The sequence below is a fragment of the Coregonus clupeaformis genome, chromosome 14, assembly GCF_020615455.1.
Source record: "Coregonus clupeaformis isolate EN_2021a chromosome 14, ASM2061545v1, whole genome shotgun sequence".
Classification (NCBI taxonomy): Eukaryota; Metazoa; Chordata; class Actinopteri; order Salmoniformes; family Salmonidae; genus Coregonus; species Coregonus clupeaformis.
Window position 1 is genome coordinate 46,533,035 of NC_059205.1, and position 20,516 is coordinate 46,553,550.

The 20,516-nt window shown below is 44.0% G+C and overlaps 1 pseudogene; it reads right to left on the reverse strand.

The window, feature by feature from the left end:
• The window catches only part of LOC121581693, a 198,030-nt pseudogene that overhangs the window by 97,813 nt on the left and 79,701 nt on the right, over positions 1-20,516 (reverse strand).

The window sequence follows — 20,516 nt, forward strand, 5'->3', positions numbered from 1 at the left end:
ACCGTTGCACGCTCTGTCCATTGTGCTGGAACAGCACAGCGGAGATACATATTTTTGGGGAGCGTCAACCTGTCACTCAATCATTATAACTTTTTTGCTATTTTTATATAGGGACATAAAACTAAAACTGAGGGGGCACAAGTTTCAACTGAGGGGGTAAGCCTCCTTTAGCCCCCTCGTGGAGCCGGGTACGACACACACACACCACATACACACACACACACCACACACACACACAGTCAACGCTGCTGTTCTATTATATACTATTGATTCCACTGCATGACCAATTCACTACCCACTTTATATTTGTAAATACAATGTAATACAGACCATTCTTACTACCTCTATTACTACTTCTACTACTACTTGTTTTTGACTTTACTCTTTTTATTGTTATTATTAATTAATGTACTGCATTGTTGAGGGAGCTAGCACATAAGCACTTCACTGCACCTTTTATACCTGCTGTAAACTGTGTATGCGACAAATACAATTTGATTTGATAAAGAGAGGATGAGATTTGTATCTGTCTACTAGGCAGGGATGCTAATCCTGGTAAAGTTGGTGCTTATTCCCAAGTTAGCTAAATAGAGTGGGAGGGAGTTCTTGCTAACTATGACAAATAAGTAAAATGTCACACAAAGTGCAGAGCTTGGAGTAAAGCTAATTAGTGGTCCACACTATTATTACGTTCTGAGGGCGGCCTGTGTGACATGCCCTTGTTGTTTGTAGCAATTCATATGAGATCTACATCCAGTATTTGATATCGTTGGTTAATGCCAGGGGTTTTTCTAGATCAAAATGGGGTTTAAGTGGTGGGCATGTCGGGAGCGTGACCATGGACATTTTTAGAGGCCCTCCTGTTGGCCATAGTGAATTTTATTTGCTGTTTTAAAGCTAATTTCCTGCAATTCTACACATTTTGGCATGTGGCGGAGACAACATTTTGCAGTTATAAAGCAAATTTCCTGCAATTCTACACATTTTGCCATGGTTTATGCTATCTCAGTGACTCAAACATTATAACAAAATCAATGGGGGCCCCATGCCATGACAAAAATTCTCCTGAATGCATCATTTTGGGAATTTTGGGTTCTCCCTGACTGTCTAGCTTTTATATTGGAGATTGTTAGTTCTCAAAGAGGATCTTATTTTAAAATATATAGGTCCATTATGATTTCTACATACTTTATATCTGGTTTTAGTTGTTTAAGTTAACACTGAAATGTTTTTCCATCCCGAAAGTTATTATTATTATTACTGCTTAGACATAGGCGGCCCGAAAAAACACTAACGCTTTGAACACACCGACAGCATCATTGCGTTTTGGTACACCAGAAGTACATTCATTTCCAATGGAACGCTGCATTTGCCTTGCAGCATTGCATTGCAGAGGCAGTTGCAGTGTGTTCTGTGTGGTGCATACGTTGGATTTATCGAACGTATGCATCAAACTGTTTGCGTAAACGGGTTGACAGAAATGGTAGCAGAAGGTGAATGTTGAACTTTTACTGCACACATATCTAGATGATGCTGCATACTATTTTGCACATGTTACGCCCTGACTCTGGGGACTCTTATTTGTTGAGTCAGGGTGTGATTTTCTATGTTGTATTTTCTATGTTTGTGATCTAGGTTTTGTAGTTCTATGTTTGGCCGGGTGTGTTTCCCAATCAGAGGCAGCTGTCGCTCATTGTCTCTGATTGGGGAGCATACTTAGGCAGCCTATTGGCAATTAGGTGTTGTGGGATCTTGTTCCATGTGAGGTTTGTTGTGTGTTACCTTTGGACGTCACGTTTCGTTGGTTTATTGTTTTGTCGTTGTGTTTATTATTTAAAATAAACATGTATGCATATCACGCTGCGCCTTGGTCTGACCCGTCTATGAACGAACGTGACAGAAGATCCCACCAAACATGGACCAAGCAGCGTGCCCAGGAGGACTGAACACCCTGGACACAGGTGGGGAAGATGTGGTCGTGGGAGGAGATATTTGCGGGGAAAGGGCCATGGGCGAAGGTAGATGCCCAGGCAGGAGAGGAGCAACGGCAACACAGAGGACGCCGGTCGAGGAAGAAGCCCGAGAGACAGCCCCAATATTTTTTTTTTGGGGGGGCTAAAGGGGTGGTTGACGGAGCCTAGTGTTAGAGCAGAGCCAACTCCCCGTACTCACGCGAGGAAGCGTGTGACTGGGCAGGCTCCGTGTTATGCGGAGCTACGTACTGTGTCGCCAGTGTGCCGGCACAGTCCTGTACGTCCTGTGCTAGCACCACGCACGTGCCGTGCGAAGATGGGCATTCAGCCAGGACGGGGTGTGCCGGCTCAACGCTCCTGGTCTCCAGTACGCCTCCTCGGTCCCGCATATCCTGCGCCGGTTCTACGTACTGTATCACCAGTGCGAGTGCACAGCCATGTGTGTCCTGTGCTAATGCCTCACACATACTGTGCGGAAGTAGGCATCCAGCCAGGACGGGTTGTGCCAGCTCTCCGCTTCAGACCTCCAGTCCGCCTCCAGAGTTCGGTACGGCCCGTGCCTGCTCCCCGCACCAAACCAGTGGTGCGTGTTCCCAGCCCGGCCCGGCCTGTTCCTACTCCCCGCACCAAACCAGTGGTGCGTGTTCCCAGCCCGGCCCGGCCTGTTCCTGCTCCTCGCACCAAACCGGTGGTGCGTGTTCCCAGCCCGGCCCGGCCTGTTCCTGCTCCTCGCACCAAGCCAGTGGTGCGCGTCGCCAGCCCGGCCCGGCCTGTTCCTGCTCCTCGCACCAAGCCAGTGGTGCGCGTCGCCAGTCCGGCCCGGCCTGTTCCTGCTCCTCACATCAACCTAGTGGTGCGCGTCGCCAGTCCGGCCCGGCCTGTTCCTGCTCCTCGCACCAAGCCAGTGGTGCGTGTCGCCAGTCCGGCCCGGCCCATTCCTGCTCCTCGCACCAAGACAGTGGTGCATGTTCCTAGTCCGGTTCGGCCCGTGCCTGCTCCTCGCACCAGACCAGTGGTGCGTGTGTCTAGTCCAGCACGGCCCGTGCCCGTTCCACCAGTGCCTGGTCCGGCACCAGTCAGCAGCTCCAGTCCGGAGCCAGAGCAGTCCGCTCCATCGGTGCCTGATCCAGCTCTGGTCAGCTGCTCCACTCCGGAGCCAGAGCAGTCCACTCCACCGGGGTCTAGTCCAGCTCCGGTCAGCGGCTCCACTCCGGAGCCAGAGCAGTCCGCTCCACCAGTGCCTAATCCAGCTCCGGTCAGCGGCTCCACTCCGGAGCCAGAGTAGTCCGCTCCACCGGTGCCTGATCCAGCTCCGGTCAGCGGCTCCACTCCGGAGCCAGACTAGTCCGCTCCACCGGTGCCTAGTCCAGCTCCGGTCAGCGGCTCCAGTCCGGAGCCTGAGCAGTCCGCTCCACCGGTGCCCGGTCCAGCTCCGGTCAGCGGCTCCAGTCCAGACCCAGACGTCAGGCCCTCTCCAGGTTCGGGGTCTCCCACACCAGGGTCCAGACAGGGCTTGGAGTATAGTGGGAGGAAGGAGAGGAGAAGCAGCGCGCCGAGGTCCAGACCAGACCAGGGGCGCAACAGGGAGGCGGAGAATAGGTGGTTGTCTTGCCCGGAGCCGGATCCGCCTCTGAGGCGGAATGCCCACCCGGACCCTACCCTGTTAAGTAAAGGTTGTGTGGTCGGAGTCCGCACCTTTGGGGGGTACTGTCACGCCCTGACTCTGGGGACTCTTATTTGTTGACTCAGGGTGTGATTTTCTCTGTTGTATTTTCTATGTTTGTGATCTAGGTTTTGTAGTTCTATGTTTGGCCGGGTGTGTTTCCCAATCAGAGGCAGCTGTCGCTCGTTGTCTCTGATTGGGGAGCATACTTAGGCAGCCTATTGGCAATTAGGTGTTGTGGGATCTTGTTCCGTGTGAGGTTTGTTGTGTGTTACCTTTGGACGTCACGTTTCGTTGGTTTAATGTTTTGTCGTTGTGTTTATTATTTAAAATAAACATGTATGCATATCACGCTGCGCCTTGGTCTGACCCGTCTATGAACGAACGTGACAGCACAATGACGCAGTCGGTGTGTTCAACGCGTTAGGCGGCCTGCCAAAGACTTCTCTGTGCAGAAAAAAACCTTAACGCAAACAACAATTATTATCTATTAATCTACCTCAGTCCTGTTATCCTCTGCCTCTCCATATCTCTGCAGTGCATCTCACACTTACTCCTGTCTTTTATAACTATCAGTGTCAGTTTCCCAGCTATTCCACCTAGCTGCCACCCAAAGAGACCTAACAAGGGGAATGAATCCATCCACCAACCACTGCCTGCTATTCTAGGCCTACCCTTAATTAACCATCTAGCTTAATTAGACAATTTACTGTATAATTAGTAGGCAATTAGCTGACATCTCTCTGATCTTTGCAGTACTGACTGCTTTGACAGCTCAGGTTCTGTGATATATGCTCTGGGTCCTTGCCAGCCTATGGACATTTTCACTTATAGCTCAGTGTGGCGGAAATGGCACCTCGATGCTTTGCCTGATTAAATATAATGTAACTGCAGGGGATACACATCTGTTTCATGGCCTGGAACATCCTTCCCATCTCATTTCACCGGCTCCACCGAGAACGGTTTTGACCACTGTTGACAATCTGATGGCACCAATATGAAATGCCAATGATCGTCTAGCGTAATTGCGCTGTAATGACAGCCCATAGGCATGGAGGGGAGAATGGTAGATGAGGCAATATAGCACAAAGCACTAGGACTTACAAAATGGCCTTTAAGGAATGTTCATGTTTGGAGTAAACATCATAATCCTTACTCGTGATCATTTATGTTGATTCTTTGACATATCTATTATGTATGTGTGTGAGTGTGCATGATCCTGTTGCTTTATCCTGTTGCACGTGCATTATCATGTTGCATTATCCTGTTGCATTATCCTGTTGCATTATCCCGTTGCATTATCCTGTTACATTATCCTGTTGCATTATCCTGTTGCATTATCCTGTTGCATGTGTGTGAGGGATTATACTATATGTTTATGTATGCAGTCTTCAGTAAGCCCATGTTCTAAACAAACACATCCGACTTTACTGCTGAAGTCCTTTATTTCATCAATCGCAAGGGGAGAGGAAATAATCAATGTTGTGTAGCGCACAGAGTGAGTGTGTGTTTTGTGTGTGATGTGCGTGGTGAGAAGGGTGCTGCATGAACTCCAGTCAATGACCCGCACATGAAACAAAAGCAAACATAATTCATTATTTCTCCTTGTTTATGCTGTTGATGAAAGCCGCTCATGACTCCAGTTCAGTTTGATTAGTGAGACTTCCTGGATGAAAGCCAAGGCACCCCTCCTTGGGTGGCGTGATGGTCCAGTAAGCAGTAAGTACCACCCACCCACCCACACACACACACACACACACACACACACACACACACACGTCTAATTGGGCCCTGAGGGTCCGATCCATCATGGATCTCCTCTACAGATCTCAGTGTGCTTTAGCAGCTCCACCAGCCATGCATATACAGATCTGTACAGACCCAGCTAATCTACCTGGGACCATCTCATCACATTAATCACCGGCTGGACCTGGTCAGTATTCAGGACCGCAACCACAACCCATTCAACCGCAGATCAAACTGCTGACTGTCATGTCAGTCACTGAAGGAGACGAGGTTGAGACAGGGTTTACCACCAGGTTTACCAGGGCCTCTGATCTAATCCCAATGTCCTTCATTAACATCCCCTGGTAGAAGCAATCCTCATCAGAGGGAAAAAAGCATTTACATATGCAATGTAGTTCATTAACTATAATTAATGGAAGTGCCGCCTGCAAGTTTAAGCGAGAGGGCCTCCACTGTATCGTGCCATACGGCAATTAGCTATTCTGAGCACGTTCCGCGTTGGGATATTTCCATATCCACTGTGACAATCGCGCTGTGTGCCCTGAATGCTATCGACGAGAAGCGGCTGGGGCGTTGCGATCGGGGGGAGAACAGGATATTAAAAAGTCCCTCATGTTTAGGGTATAATGACGGCAGAGAGGAGCGCTGTTGACACTGAGGACTTTCTTTATCCTTCTTGGGGAGAGAGACAGGAGAGGCTCAGTGCAATAATTTGACAAACAAAGCACACAATAGAGAGCAATATGATTTCTGTTTACTGCGATATGAGCTGGGAATGAGCTGCTGAACTGCTGGTAAGCAGGAGATACTGGGGAATAGCAAGGCACGCTGCTGGTAAGCAGGAGATACTGAGGAATAGCTGCTGAACTGCTGGTAAGCAGGATATACTGAGGAATAGCTGCTGAACTGCTGGTAAGCAGGAGATACTGGGGAATAGCTCCTGAACTGCTGGTAAGCAGGAGATACTGGGGAATAGCAAGGCACGTGACACTGGCATCAACCAGTAGCAAGAGTGGTAGGGGGTGAAAATAACTGACACAATGCTACTGTACATGTGGCAAGAGTCACTGAGTAGTAGAAAGTAAATAACATAAAGAGATGTATTTTGGCCAAAGTCCAACGTGTTTTAATGTATTTGTAGAAAATACATCTACACATGTAATTTAAAATTTTTGTCATTTAGCAGACGCTCTTATTCAGAGCGACTTACAGTTATTGAGTGCATACATTTTCATACTGGCCCCCCGTGGGAAATGAACCCACAACCCTGGCGTTGCAAGCGCCATGCTCTACCAACTGAGCTACACGGGGTAATGTGAGTAGTGTGTTTCCAATACTCAAGGACATTTACAGGCTAGTTAGGTACTAAGGCATAGCAGGATCTACACAGCAAATGCTTTGGAATATGGACTCAGCTTTACTTTAGACCACTTTTGTGATAAAAAATGGCCCGAAAAACTTTGATTTAATTTGAGGGTGAACAATCCCCAGAATGGAGTTTTAACAAATGTTTAAAGGGATGCACAGAAATTATGTCTGGAGGCAGGCTAGTTGCAACTGTAATAAGCACTCTGGATATCATATATATATATATATATATATATATATATATATATATATATATATATATATATATATATATATATATCACACAGCGCATTCGGAAAGTATTCAGACCCCTTGACTTTTTCCACATTTTGTTACGTTACAGCCTTATTCTAAAATGTATTAAATCGTTTTTTTCCCTCATCAATCTACACACAATACCCCATAATGACAAAGAAAAAACTGGTTTTTAGATTTTTTTGCTAATTTATTATAAATAAACAACTGAAATATCACATTTACATAAGTATTCAGACCCTTTACTCAGTACTTTGTTGAAGCACCTTTGGCAGCGATTACAGCCTCGAGTCTTCTTGGGTATGGCGCTACAAGCTTGGCACACCTGTATTTGGGGAGTTTCTCCTCTTCTCTGCAGATCATCTCAAGCTCTATCAGGTTGGATGAGGAGCGTCGCTGCACAGCTATTTTCAGGTCTCTCCAGAGATGTTCGATCGGGCTCTGGCTGGGCCACTTAAAGACATTCAGAGACTTGTCCCGAAGCTACTCCTGCGTTGTCTTGGCTATGTGCTTAGGGTCGTAGTCCTTTTGGAAGGTGAACCTTCGCCCCAGTCTGAGGTCCTGAGCATGTTTTCGTCAAGGATCTCTCTGTACTTTACGCCGTTCATCTTTCCCTCGATCCTGACTAGTCTCCCAGTGCCTGCCGCTGAAAAACATCCCCACAGCATGATGCTGCCACCACCATGCTTCACCGTAGGGATGGTGCCAGGTTTCCTCCAGACGTGACGCTTGACATTCAGGCCAAAGAGTTCGATCTTGGTTTCCTCAGACCAGAGAATCTTGTTTCTCATGGTCTGAGAGTCCTTTAGGTGCCTTTATGCAAACACCAAGTGGGCTGTCTTGTGCATTTTACTGAGAGTGGCTTCCTTCTGGCCACTCTACCATAAAGGCCTGATTGGTGGAGTGCTGCAGAGATGGTTGTCCTTCTGAAAGGTTCTCCCATCTCCACAAAGGAACTCTGGAGCTCTGTCAGAGTGACCATCGGGTTCTTGGTCACCTCCCTGACCAGGGCCCATCTCCCCCGATTGCTCAGTTTGGCCGGGCTGCCAGCTCTAGGAAGAGTCTTGGTGGTTCCAAACTTCTTCCATTTAAGAATCATGGAGGCCACTGTGTTCTTGGGGACCTTCAATGCTGCAGATTTTTTTTGTACCCTTCCCCAGATCTATGCCTCGACACAATCCTGTCTTGGAGCTCTACGGACAATTCCTTCGACCTCATGGCTTGGTTTTTGCTCTGACATGCACTGTCAACTGTTGGACCTTATATAGACAGGTGTGTGTCTTTCCAAATCATGTCCAATCAATTGAATTTACCACAGGTGGTATATCAAGTTGTAGAAGCATCTCAATGATGATCAATGGAAACAGGATGCACCTGAGCTCAATTTTGAGTCTCATTGCAAAGGGTCTGAATACTTATGTAAATAAGGTATTTCTGTTTTTTTATTTTTAATACATTTACAAAAATGTCAAAAAAACCTGTCTTGACTTTGTCATTATGGGGTATTGTGTGTAGATTGATGAGGATTTTTTTTTTTTTTAATCCATTGTAGAATAAGGCTGTAACGTAACAAAATGTGGAAAAAGTCAAGGGGTCTGAATACTTTCAGAATGCAGTGTGTATATTAAACACTAATAAATCCAAAGTCCTAATGAATTACTCTTAGTTGTTGGACCATCCTCCTGGAGTGTGCTTCTCAAAAAACTGTCACTCTGAGATTAATAGATTAATGTGCTTATTTATTACTTTACAGACAGAAACCAATTTCTTAATTTAATTTGAAAGCTTGGCGAGACTTCCACCAATTAGACATAATTGATTTTCTAAAACCGGTCTGTTCAGAAAAGGGAAAAAAAAGAGGGGCACTTTTTGGCCTTGCCAAATATTCGAACAAATTCTCAACCGTCTAGTTACATATTTAGATTAAATTTTATATTGGAGAATAATTTCTACACCGCAGTTCGACAAAGAAATTTTTTACTTGAGGTTGGCTAAACTTCATCACATCAAAACTGATGCACTACCCTACTTGTTGCTATAGCGATGCCTTACACAGCTCCTTCTTGTTATCCTCTCTCTTTTTTCATTCCATTTCTAGCTTCACTAATCAAGGACTGCCAGCGAGAACAAACAGAGCAAACAGATGTTACTGATTCATTTCCCCATCACTAGAATTAGAAAGTAAATTAAAACAAAATATTTTTTGCTGAAGCTCAATAAACAACTCTCTCTTCTCTCTTTTTGTTTCTTTTTTCATCCTCCTGTCAAGAGCAAATGTTACATTGCTAACAAGGCATATGCATCTTGTTCTAATGGGAGCGTGTTGGTTTAGCTGGAGTCTCTGCCACCCGAATGGAGCTCATTACCGGGGAACGTGTGTGCATGTGGGGAGCGCTTTATTGCATTCCTTTATGAGTTATCAGGGCTTTATTAATACCAGTTGTCTGTGGATGGGGGCTGCTTTAATGTCCCCCCGTTATGACTTATCAAAGACTTGGCCAAGGTTAGAGAGACTCAAAGACAAGACACAGAGACACGGATCAGACAGGGGAGATACGTTGCTGTAACACTGTGAAACATTTGCACACATGCTCGCAGGCACCGCTGTACGCATGCACGCACACACACACGCACGCACGCACACACACACACACACACACACACACACACACACACACACACACACACACACACACACACACACACACACACACACACACACACACACACACACACACACACACACACACACACACACACACACACACACACACACACACACACACACACACACACACACACACACTTCTAATTAAGCCCATTAATGTAGCTAAGCTTAACAGCAATTTCAAAGGCGTCTGTGTGTGCGTATGTGAGTGCGTGCAGGTGTGTGTGTGTGTCGCTCTCTTTGTCTCTGTCTGTCTGTACCCTGTCCAGTCCGAAGGTCTTGGTGAGAGCAAAGGCCCATCCCTGTTGGAAAGCCCTGTGGATCATGGCCGTGCTGGTGGTGGGGGAGCGCTGGCCAGGCTGAAGGGGTTGGGGAATGTGATGACACACATCTCCACACTGATGTCCACCGTGTCGATGGCACAGTTGAACAGAGTACTTTCCACCGTCTGGCCATGGAGGGACTGTAGGGAGAATATGTGGTTATAAAGTGTTTTATGAATGCATTATCATCATCATCGTCATCAACATCATCATCACCATCACCATCAGCTTAGCACTTACTTGCTCAATTCAACTAACAGTATTCGAAATTGAAAGACCATGAATTGTCGATTGTTTGAGCAGGGCTTGGACAACATTTGAAGACACTCCAATCCTCCAGCACTCATCTCGTTTGCCCATTTCAAGGGTTATTAAATGCTTGTAAACTCAGCAGTGACCATGGGTTGTAACCACTTACCTGGAGGCACTTTTGGATGTGCCAGGAGGTCTGCTTGCCGTCGTTGTTGCCCAGGCCTATGATGTCTACGCCAGCGAACTCCCAGGGCTCACTGCTCTGCATGGTCTCAGGGTGCAGGTCTGGGGTGCCCCAGCGGTTCAGCTTGATGGGAGCCATGGCCTCCTGGACTGTTTACAACAAGACATAATAGACATGGTTAATATGACATTATTACAATAGACAGAGGTCAAAGGTCAGGGGTCAGCAGACTGAGGTCATGTTATAGTATTATAGGAGCAGAACAATGCATGCTTGTACTGTATAAGACATTACAGGGGGTATACTAGATATACTTGAACTTGAGATGAAAAAACCCTGTTACTGTTGTCTCTGCCATATCCTCTCAAAGAAACCCAGAACCTTAGTGATAGCACTGAGCCATGTTTTTTCTCTCAGAGTTTCACTCCTATAACCGCAGGAGCACACAGCTTCTCTCACAGCCTGACAGTCCAATGATCATCGCACGTGGAGGTTCATCACACAGACACACACACACACACACACACACACACACACACACACACACACACACACACACACTCCCACTTACTATGGGGAAGGCTGTGGAGTGTGACATGTCTGAGAGATTCCTGAGATCTCCTTAAATAACATCACTTCTTCCACAGACCCCCACTCTGTCTCTATCTCTCTGGAGAAAACTCCACTGGCAGATGCTGATTGCTGAGCTCCATTAGTGAGAGGAATCCATGCTGTCATATGGGCCTCAGTCAGGCATGCACCAAGACTACATACACAAACACATAGACATACAGACATGGATGGAGGCATGCACACTCACTCACTCACACACACTCACACAAACAAACACAATATTTTACCAGTCTATTTAAGAAGAAGGATTGTCCATTTATCTTTATGAGCGATAGAGAGCACAGATAGAAAACGCTTCATCGTCACAGCGATGGGCCCCTCAGCAGTAAAAAGGGCCGGTTGTCTGCCTGTTGCCCCGTGATCTAATCATGTTCCTGACACACCGCGCCCCGCCCCTTCAGATTGCAGGGCCTATTTTCTGGTGATCTCAGCCTTTTTTTCTCCCTGACTACTGTCACTGGCTGTCTCCTCTGTAAGCTGTTGAAGTCAATGGGTGATTCATACTGTACAGCTACTAGCTAGGTAAGAATAGAGGGGTATTTATCTACTATCTGCCACTATCGTATCCACTTTCTGTATGTATTAGTCCTCTTATTTGACTATACCCTGACTTTGTGTTGAAACTCACAGCAGTGGAGAGTGGAGACACATAACAGGAGTTTTGATAACAGGTGACAAAATGGGTTGGTGATACCCAGACACTGGTCAAGACAACTATACAATATTCCATTTGATTTGGAATGGCAAGCCAGACAAAATTAAACAGGCCTATTTATATAATGAATATGAATTTGGAGGGCAGAAATGATTAAATATTAAAACATTAGACCTCTCACTAAAGGCTTCAGTCATACAAAACCTATACTTAAATCAGAACTGGTTCTCTAGCAGATTAGTAAGAATGGCTCACCCAATGTTCAAAAATGGCCTTTTTCCCTTTATTCAGATTACAACCTCTCACTTTAGTTTATTTGGAAATTAAATCATCTCCAAAATATCGCTATTTTTAAAACAAGTAATAGAAAGTTGGTTGCTATTTCAGTTTAATCCACCAGAAAAGACAGAACAAATATTACAACAAATATTATGGTTAAACTCAAATATACTAATTGATAAAAAACGGTTTAAAAACGGTATAATATTTGTAAATTATATCATAAATAGGACTGGTGGAGTTATGTCACACATGCAGCTAACAAAAATATATGGAAATGTCTGCTCTATATACAATTATAACCAAGTAATTGCTGCAATTGAGGCAAGTGGAAGGGGGAGAAGGTAAGGAACTTGTCTGTCAGCCCTGCATTAGAGACCAAACTTGGTTAAAGAAAATTGTGATAAATAAAAAAGTATACCAGTTTCATTTAAGGGCTAAAAAATTAGCTGTGCCGTACAGGTTGCAAAATAGTTGGGAAGAGATTTTCGATGTACCGATTCCATGGCACATGGTTCATGAACTGATAGACAAAACAATGCCAGATTCCAATTTAAATTATTATATAAAATTATTGCAACCAATAGAATGTTATATATATGAGGGAAACAACAATCCCAGCTCTGCATATTTTGCTGCGAAGAGACAGAATCATTAGATCACTTGTTTTGGTACTGCCCATATGTAGCTTGTTTTTGGTCGCAGGTTCAGGAATGGCTGAAGAATTACATTTACCTGGAGCCACAATCTGTCTGCAATATTAAAGCTGATCTCACTTGCCCTCCAGAAATTGAGAAATTGATACCCCTGAATGCTCTATTTCTCTATGGATTCTTGTGACGGAAATCTCATACCGTGTTTCCAGATATGTGCCAGGCCACCATACAGGGAAAGAAAAGTATGCAGAATCAATTGTAGGGAGAGCGATATGTGCCCTGTCCTGTCAGGCTCTTTACTAGGGCATTAACACTGTAGCTAATACTTACAAGACCTTGGCTGCTTCAGAGGACAGATATCGGCTGAATGCAGGGTCTCGTTGTGTGTTTGGATAAAATGCCTGGCATGTTACTGTATGGTCCGTTAAGTGCAGAGGTGTCCAGTACATGACAAGGGTGACTGAAAAATCTTGGTAAGACCACACATAAAGTGGAGCTGTATTGTAACGTAACGTAACATAACATAGGATCTGATAATCAACATTCGGGCAATACTCTTATAGTTATTCTATGTTTTAACAGGTCAATCCTAATACAGTACGATCCTGATAAGATCGGACAACAAGGGCACTTCAACAGTCGCTTCTAAGGGTACTACAATGAAGGGGGCACCTTTGAACAATCTCCTTCTATCAGACCTGATTCCCCCTTCTATCAGACCTTACTTTGAGGGTCAGTCAGCATGGAGCCGATGGCGCTGATGATATAATCGGCTTTGAGCAGGATGATCTAGTCCTCGTCCTCCAGCCAATCCCCGCTCTCCGTCTGCTCGGTGTGGCAAAACTACAGGCCGGCCACGCAGCCATTCTTCATGATGACCTCACGAGGGGAACTCACACATCTCCTCCTTGAACAGCTCCATCTGAGGAAAAGGATAACATATGTTGTTTTAAAATGTTGTATTTTTATATTGCTCTCAGTTCCCCTTCCCCCTATTCTACCCTACCCTTAGTTCCCGACTTCAGTCTGCAGGACTTTCAAGAATTAAACATAATTATTTGAAACGTGAAAACATTTCTAGACAAAAGACATGTTTTGACGTCATGTTGAGGAAATGTCATTTATTTATCTCAGGACTCAACCCAGCAAACCGGTAACATTCCCAGAACATTAGCTAAGATTCCCATTAAGTTCTAGCTAGGATTTTATCTAACATTAGGATAATAACCTCCCCAAAATCTTTTTTTTTACATCTTTCTTTTCAGTTGAAATATCCTTGGAATGTTCTCCTAACATTCATTAAAATGTTGTGCACAACATCTGTAACAACCACCACAGAACATTCCCCAAAAGTTCTCATTAGGTTTCCAGGTAACGTAATAACACAATGTACCAGTAATGTTTCCCAGCAAATCAAAATTGGTTCTGTGAAAGTTCCCAGAACAGTCGTTAGGTTGCGGCAAATGTTCTCATAACACAAAAACTGTCCAGTCATGCTGGAAGAACGTGCCCAGAACACATTTAGTCTGTTCTTTAAAAGTTCCCAGAATGTTTCATTAGGTTGTGGGAACAGTCCAGTGTGAACATTGTGGGGACATCAGAAAATATATGTTCCCAAATCACAAAGAAACTGTCCAGTTTTGCAGATGATTCTACAATGTTTCTTTTAGGGTGCAAAAACATTCACCTGATGTTGCAAGAACGTACCTAGAACACATTTAAACAGTTGTTTAAAGGTTCCCAGAATGTTTAATTAGGTTGTGGTAACAGTCTGGTGGGAACATTGTGGGGACATCACAAAAGATATGTTCCCAAAACACAAAAAACTGTCCAGTTGTGCTGACATTCAGATAATTGTATCAGGGTGCAAAAAATATTCCTTTGATGTTGCAAGAATGTTCACAAAACAGCTTTTCTGACTTCTTTAAACGTTGTGGGAACAGTGTGGATACATTACAAGATACATTACAGTATGAAGGAAGTTAGATTTGGTTTCACAAGCCAATGCTAACTAGCGTTGGCGCAATGACTGGAAATCTATGGATATCTACTAGCATGCTAGTAGATGCACATATACTTCCAGTCATTGCACTGACGCTAGTTAGCATCGGCTCGTGAAATTCTCTCTAACTTCCTCAACAATAGACACAGATACATAAAAATGGTATCCACGAGTTCATCTGACTCTGGAGAAGTAGTATCATTAGGCTATTTACAGTGTCTTCAGAAAGTATTCACATCCCTTGACTTATTCCACATTTTTTTGTGTTACAGCCTGAATTTAAAATGGATTAAACTGAGATTGTGTGTCACTGGCCTAAACACAATACCCCATAATATCAAAGTGGAATTATGTTTTTAGAAATGTTTACAAATTAATTAAAAATGAAAAGCTGAAATGTTTTGAGTCAATACAGTGAGGGAAAAAAGTATTTGATCCCCTGCTGATTTTGTACGTTTGCCCACTGACAAAGACATCGTCAGTCTATAATTTTAATGGTAAGTTTATTTGAACAGTGAGAGACAGAATAAGAACAAAAAAATCCAGAAAAACGCATGTCAAAAATGTTATTAATTGATTTGCATTTAAAAAAGGGAAATAAGTATTTGACCCCTCTGCAAAACATGACTTAGTATTTGGTGGCAAAACCCTTGTTGGCAATCACAGAGGTCAGACGTTTCTTGTAGTTGGCCACCAGGTTGGCACACATCTCAGGAGGGATTTTGTCCCACTCCTCTTTGCAGATCTTCTCCAAGTCATTAAGGTTTCGAGGCTGACGTTTGGCAACTCGAACCTTCAGCTCCATCCACAGATTTTCTATGGGATTAAGGTGTGGAGACTGGCTAGGCCACGCCAGGACCTTAATGTGCTTCTTCTTGAGCCACTCCTTTGTTGCCTTGGCCGTGTGTTTTGGGTCATTGTCATGCTGGAATACCCATCCACGACCCATTTTCAATGCCCTGGCTGAGGGAAGGAGGTTCTCACCCTAGATTTGACGGTACATGGCCCCGTCCATCGTCCCTTTGATGCGGTGAAGTTGTCCTGTCCCCTTAGCAGAAAAACACCCCCAAAGCATAATGTTTCCACCTCCATGTTTGACGGTGGGGATGGTGTTCTTGGGGTCATATGCAGCATTCCTCCTCCTCCAAACACGGCGAGTTGAGTTGATGCCAAAGAGCTCGATTTTGGTCTCATCTGACCACAACACTTTCACCCAGTTCTCCTCTGAATCATTCAGATGTTCATTGGCAAACATCAGACGGCCCTGTATATCTGCTTTCTTGAGCAGGGGGACCTTGCGGGCGCTGCAGGATTTCAGTCCTTCACGGCGTAGTGTGTTACCAATTGTTTTCTTGGTGACTATGGTCCCAGCTGCCTTGAGATCCTTGACAAGATCCTCCCTTGTAGTTCTGGGCTGATTCCTCACCGTTCTCATGATCATTGCAACTCCATGAGGTGAGATCTTGCATGGAGCCCCAGGCCGAGGGAGATTGACAGTTATTTTGTGTTTCTTCCATTTGCGAATAATCGCACCAACTGTTGTCACCTTCTCACCAAGCTGCTTGGCGATGGTCTTGTAGCCCATTCCAGCCTTGTGTAGGTCTACAATCTTGTCCCTGACATCCTTGGAGAGCTCTTTGGTCTTGGCCATGGTGGAGAGTTTGGAATCAGATTGATTGATTGCTTCTGTGGACAGGTGTCTTTTATACAGGTAACAAACTGAGATTAGGAGCACTCCCTTTAAGAGTGTGCTCCTAATCTCAGCTCGGTACCTGTATAAAAGACACCTGGGAGCCAGAAATCTTTCTGATTGAGAGGGGGTTAAATACTTATTTCCCTCATTAAAATGCAAATCAATTTATAACATTTCTGACATGCGTTTTTCTGAATTTTGTTGTTGTTATTCAGTCTCTCACTGTTCAAATAAACCTACCATTAAAATTATAGACTGATCATGTCTTTGTCAGTGGGCAAACATACAAAATCAGCAGGGGATCAAATACTTTTTTCCCTCACTGTAAGTATTCAACCCTTTTGTTATGGCAAGCCTAAATAAGTTTAGGAGTAAAAGTGTGCTTAACAAGTCACATAATAAGTTGCATTGACTCACTCTGTGGGCCATAATAGTGTTTAACATCATTTTTGAATGACTACCTCATCTCTGTACCCCACACACACAATTATCTCTAAGGTCCCTAAGTCGAGCAGTGAATTTCAAACACAGATTCAACCTCAAAGAGCAGGGAGGTTTTCCAATGCCTCGCAAAGAAGGGCACCTATTGGTAGATGGGAAAAAAAGAACTGGTGAGCATGGTGAAGTTATTAATTATACTTTGGATGGTGTAGCAATGCACCCAGATGGTGCATGAATGGACGGTGTATCAATGGTGACTTTAAAAAGTTACATTGTTTAATGGCTGTGATAGTAGAAAACTGAGGATGGATCAACAACATTGTAGTTACTCCACAATACTAACCTAAATGACAGAGTGAAAAGAAGAAAGCCTGTACAGAATTAAAATATTACAAAACATGCATCCACTAAAGTAAAACTGCAAAAATATTAACTTGAAGAATGTGGCAAAAATATTAACTTTATGTCCTGAATACAAAGTGTTATGTTTGGGGCAAATCCAACACAAAACATCACTGAGTACCACTTTTCATATTTTCATGCATGGTGGTGGCTACATCATGTTATGGGTATGCTTGTCGTCGGCAAGGACTAATTAGTTTTTTAGGCAAAATCCTAGAGGAAAACCTGGTTCAATCTGCTTTCCAACAGACACTGGGAGACAAATTCACCTTTCAGCAGGACAATAACCTAAAACACAAGGCCAAATATACTCTGGAGTTGTTTACCAAGATGACAGTGAATGTTTCTGACTGGCCAAGAGACAGTTTTGACTTTAATTGGCATGAACATCCATGGAAAGACTTGAAAATGGCTGTCTAGCAATGATCAACAAACAACTTGACAGAGCTTGAAAAATAATAATGTGCAAATATTGTACAATCCAGGTGTACAAAGCTCTTAGAGACTTACCGAGAAAGACTCACAGCTGCAATCGCTGCCAAAGGTGATTCTAACATGTATTGACTCAGGGGTGTGAATACTTATGTAAATGAGATATTTCTGTATTTCAACATTTCTAAAAACATGTTTTCACTTTGTCATTTTGGGGTATTGTGTGTAAATAGTGTGAAAAAAATATATGTAATCAATTTTGAATTCAGGCTGTAAAACAACAAAATATGGAATAAGTCAAGGGTATGAATACTTTCTGAAGGTCTATCCGGAGCCCATTTTCACATCTTTCTCCCATTTCCCCTGCTATAGTTTTCTTTGAATTCATGATCAAACTTTATGATTTCCATACAGAAGCTTAAAACCATTCAACGACAGAGGACTAATTACCTTGGCTGTCCATGGCGGTGCACAGTAGGGGGACAGACAGGCTGCTAAAATAGCCGTGGTTCCCCCTGCCGCTGTTAAGCATTGTCTGGATTCACATTAGGGCAAAGCCCTGGTCTTATGCAGTATATTCACCTTACTGACATGCATGATTTAAAAACCTTGGCCATAAAAAAAATTACAGAAAAACATACAGTAAAGAGGCTATGTTTATTTATGTTCTTTCTGTTACGTGTGTTTGAGGCCTGTATAGATATGTTATGTTATTTGAAACTCAAAGGTTAAAGTAGCTCACTTTCTTACTATCTTTATTTTTAACAATATTATTTATGTTTCCATGGCATCAAGGCTACTGATGTCAATTGTCTTTATTACTTTTTAATTACTTATTTTTTTTGATAGTTTTTTGGGGAAAAAATTATATTCAGAGAATATAACTGGTTTCATAATCCACTCAAAAGTTGTGTTTTCCTTTTTTTTCTTTCATAAAAAACGGAAGACATTTTTATAATGCAAGAAGTTCTTTCTTACTTTTTCACAGAAAAGACTAAGGACATTGTGAATGGCCATGAACTAATAGGTAAGACGAAAGCCACAATCGGCTACCTAGCAAATCTATATGAATAACAAATGTAGGATGAGCCACCAGAAATGAAGGATGTCAAAAGCAGTCAGCTGCATATAGAGGCTACAGGGCTATGGGAAAAGCGGCCATAAAGATCAGAAACATGTTCATAGCTACTGGGTCATGGTCAGAAACAGTTTGAGTAATTGAGCATGGTCAGGTTCTAGATGTATGCTTTGAGGGACATATTCGAACTTAAGATCCGTATGTAAAACTCTACTGCATAATTCATGAATTGATTTCAAAGAGAGAATTTTTGCTAAAATATAAGCTCAGTTATAATTCTGCCCAAGGCCCGTATTCAAAAAGCATCTCAGAGTAGGAGGTCATAATCAATACTGTGGTCAAAGGAGCATGGGTCGGAAACAACTTTAAAGCCACAGTTAAGAGCCAGGCTCTGAGAGGCTCTAGATTTATGTCTAGGACCCGTACCTCCTCAGGGACGGCACAGATGTTGGTGAAGCACTTCCTGAAGACCACTAAGACACGGTGGGCCCTGCTGCGCAGGGCAGAGGTGGCACAGTCAAACGCTGTGTCACCGGCACCCAGCAAGATGACCAAGCCATGGAGCTTGGGCAGCTGAAATTTACAGCTACACATGCCTGAGGAAGAGAGAGTGAGGGAGGGATGGAGAGAGAGAGAGCGAAAGCAAGCGAGAGAGAGAGAGAGACAGAGAGAAGATTTGTCCTGCTCTGACAGTGAATTCGGAAAGTAATCAGACCCCTTCACTTTTTCCACATTTTGTTACGTTACAGCCTCATTCTAAAATGGATTCAATTGTTTTTTTACCCTCATCAATCTACACACATTACCCCATAATGATAAAACAAAAACAGGTTTTTAGAAATCTTTAGCAAATTTCTTAAAAATAAAAAACGGAAATATCACATTTACATACAAGTTTTCAGACCCATTACTCAGTACTTTGTTGAAGCACCTTTGGCAGCGATTACAGCCTCAAGTCTACTTGGGTATGAGTAACAAGCTTGACACACCTGTATTTGGGGAGTTTCTTCCATTATTTTCTACAGATCCTCTCAAGCTCTGTCAGGTTGGATGGGGACCACAGCTATTTTCAGGTCTCTTCAGAGATGTTCGATCAGGTTCAAGTCTGGGCTCTGGCTGGGCCACTCAAGGACATTCAGAGACTTGTCCTGAAGCCACTCCTGCTCCGTTCATCTTTCCCTCGATCCTGACTAGTCTCCCAGTCCCTGCCGCTGAAAAACATCCACACAGCATGATGCTGCCACCACCATGCTTCACCTTAGGGATGGTATTGGCCAGGTGATTAGCGGTGCCTGGTTTCCTCCAGAGGTGACGCTTGGCATTCAGACCAAAGAGTTCCATCTTGGTTTCATCAGACCAGAGAATCTTGTTTCTCATGGTCTGAGAGTTCTTTAGGTGCCTTTTGGCAAACTCCAAGTGGGCTGTCATTTGCTTTTTACTGAGTGCCTTCCGTCTGGCCACTCTACCATAAAGGCCTGATTGGTGGAGTGCTGCAGAGATGGTTGTCCTTCTGGAAGGTTCTCCCATCTCCACAGAGGAACTCTGGAGCTCTGTTAGAGTGACCATAGGGTTCTTGGTCACCTCCCTGACCAAGGCCCTTTTTGCCTGATTGCTCAGTTTGGCCGGGCGGCCAGCTCTAGGAAGAGTCTTGATGGTTCCAAACTTCTTTCATTTAAGAATGATGGAGGCCACTGTGTTCTTGGGGACCTTCAATGCTGCAGAATTTTTTTGGTACCCTTCCCCAGATCTGTGCCTCGACACAATCCTGTCTCGGAGCTCTACAGACAATTCCTTCGACCTCATGGCTTGGTTT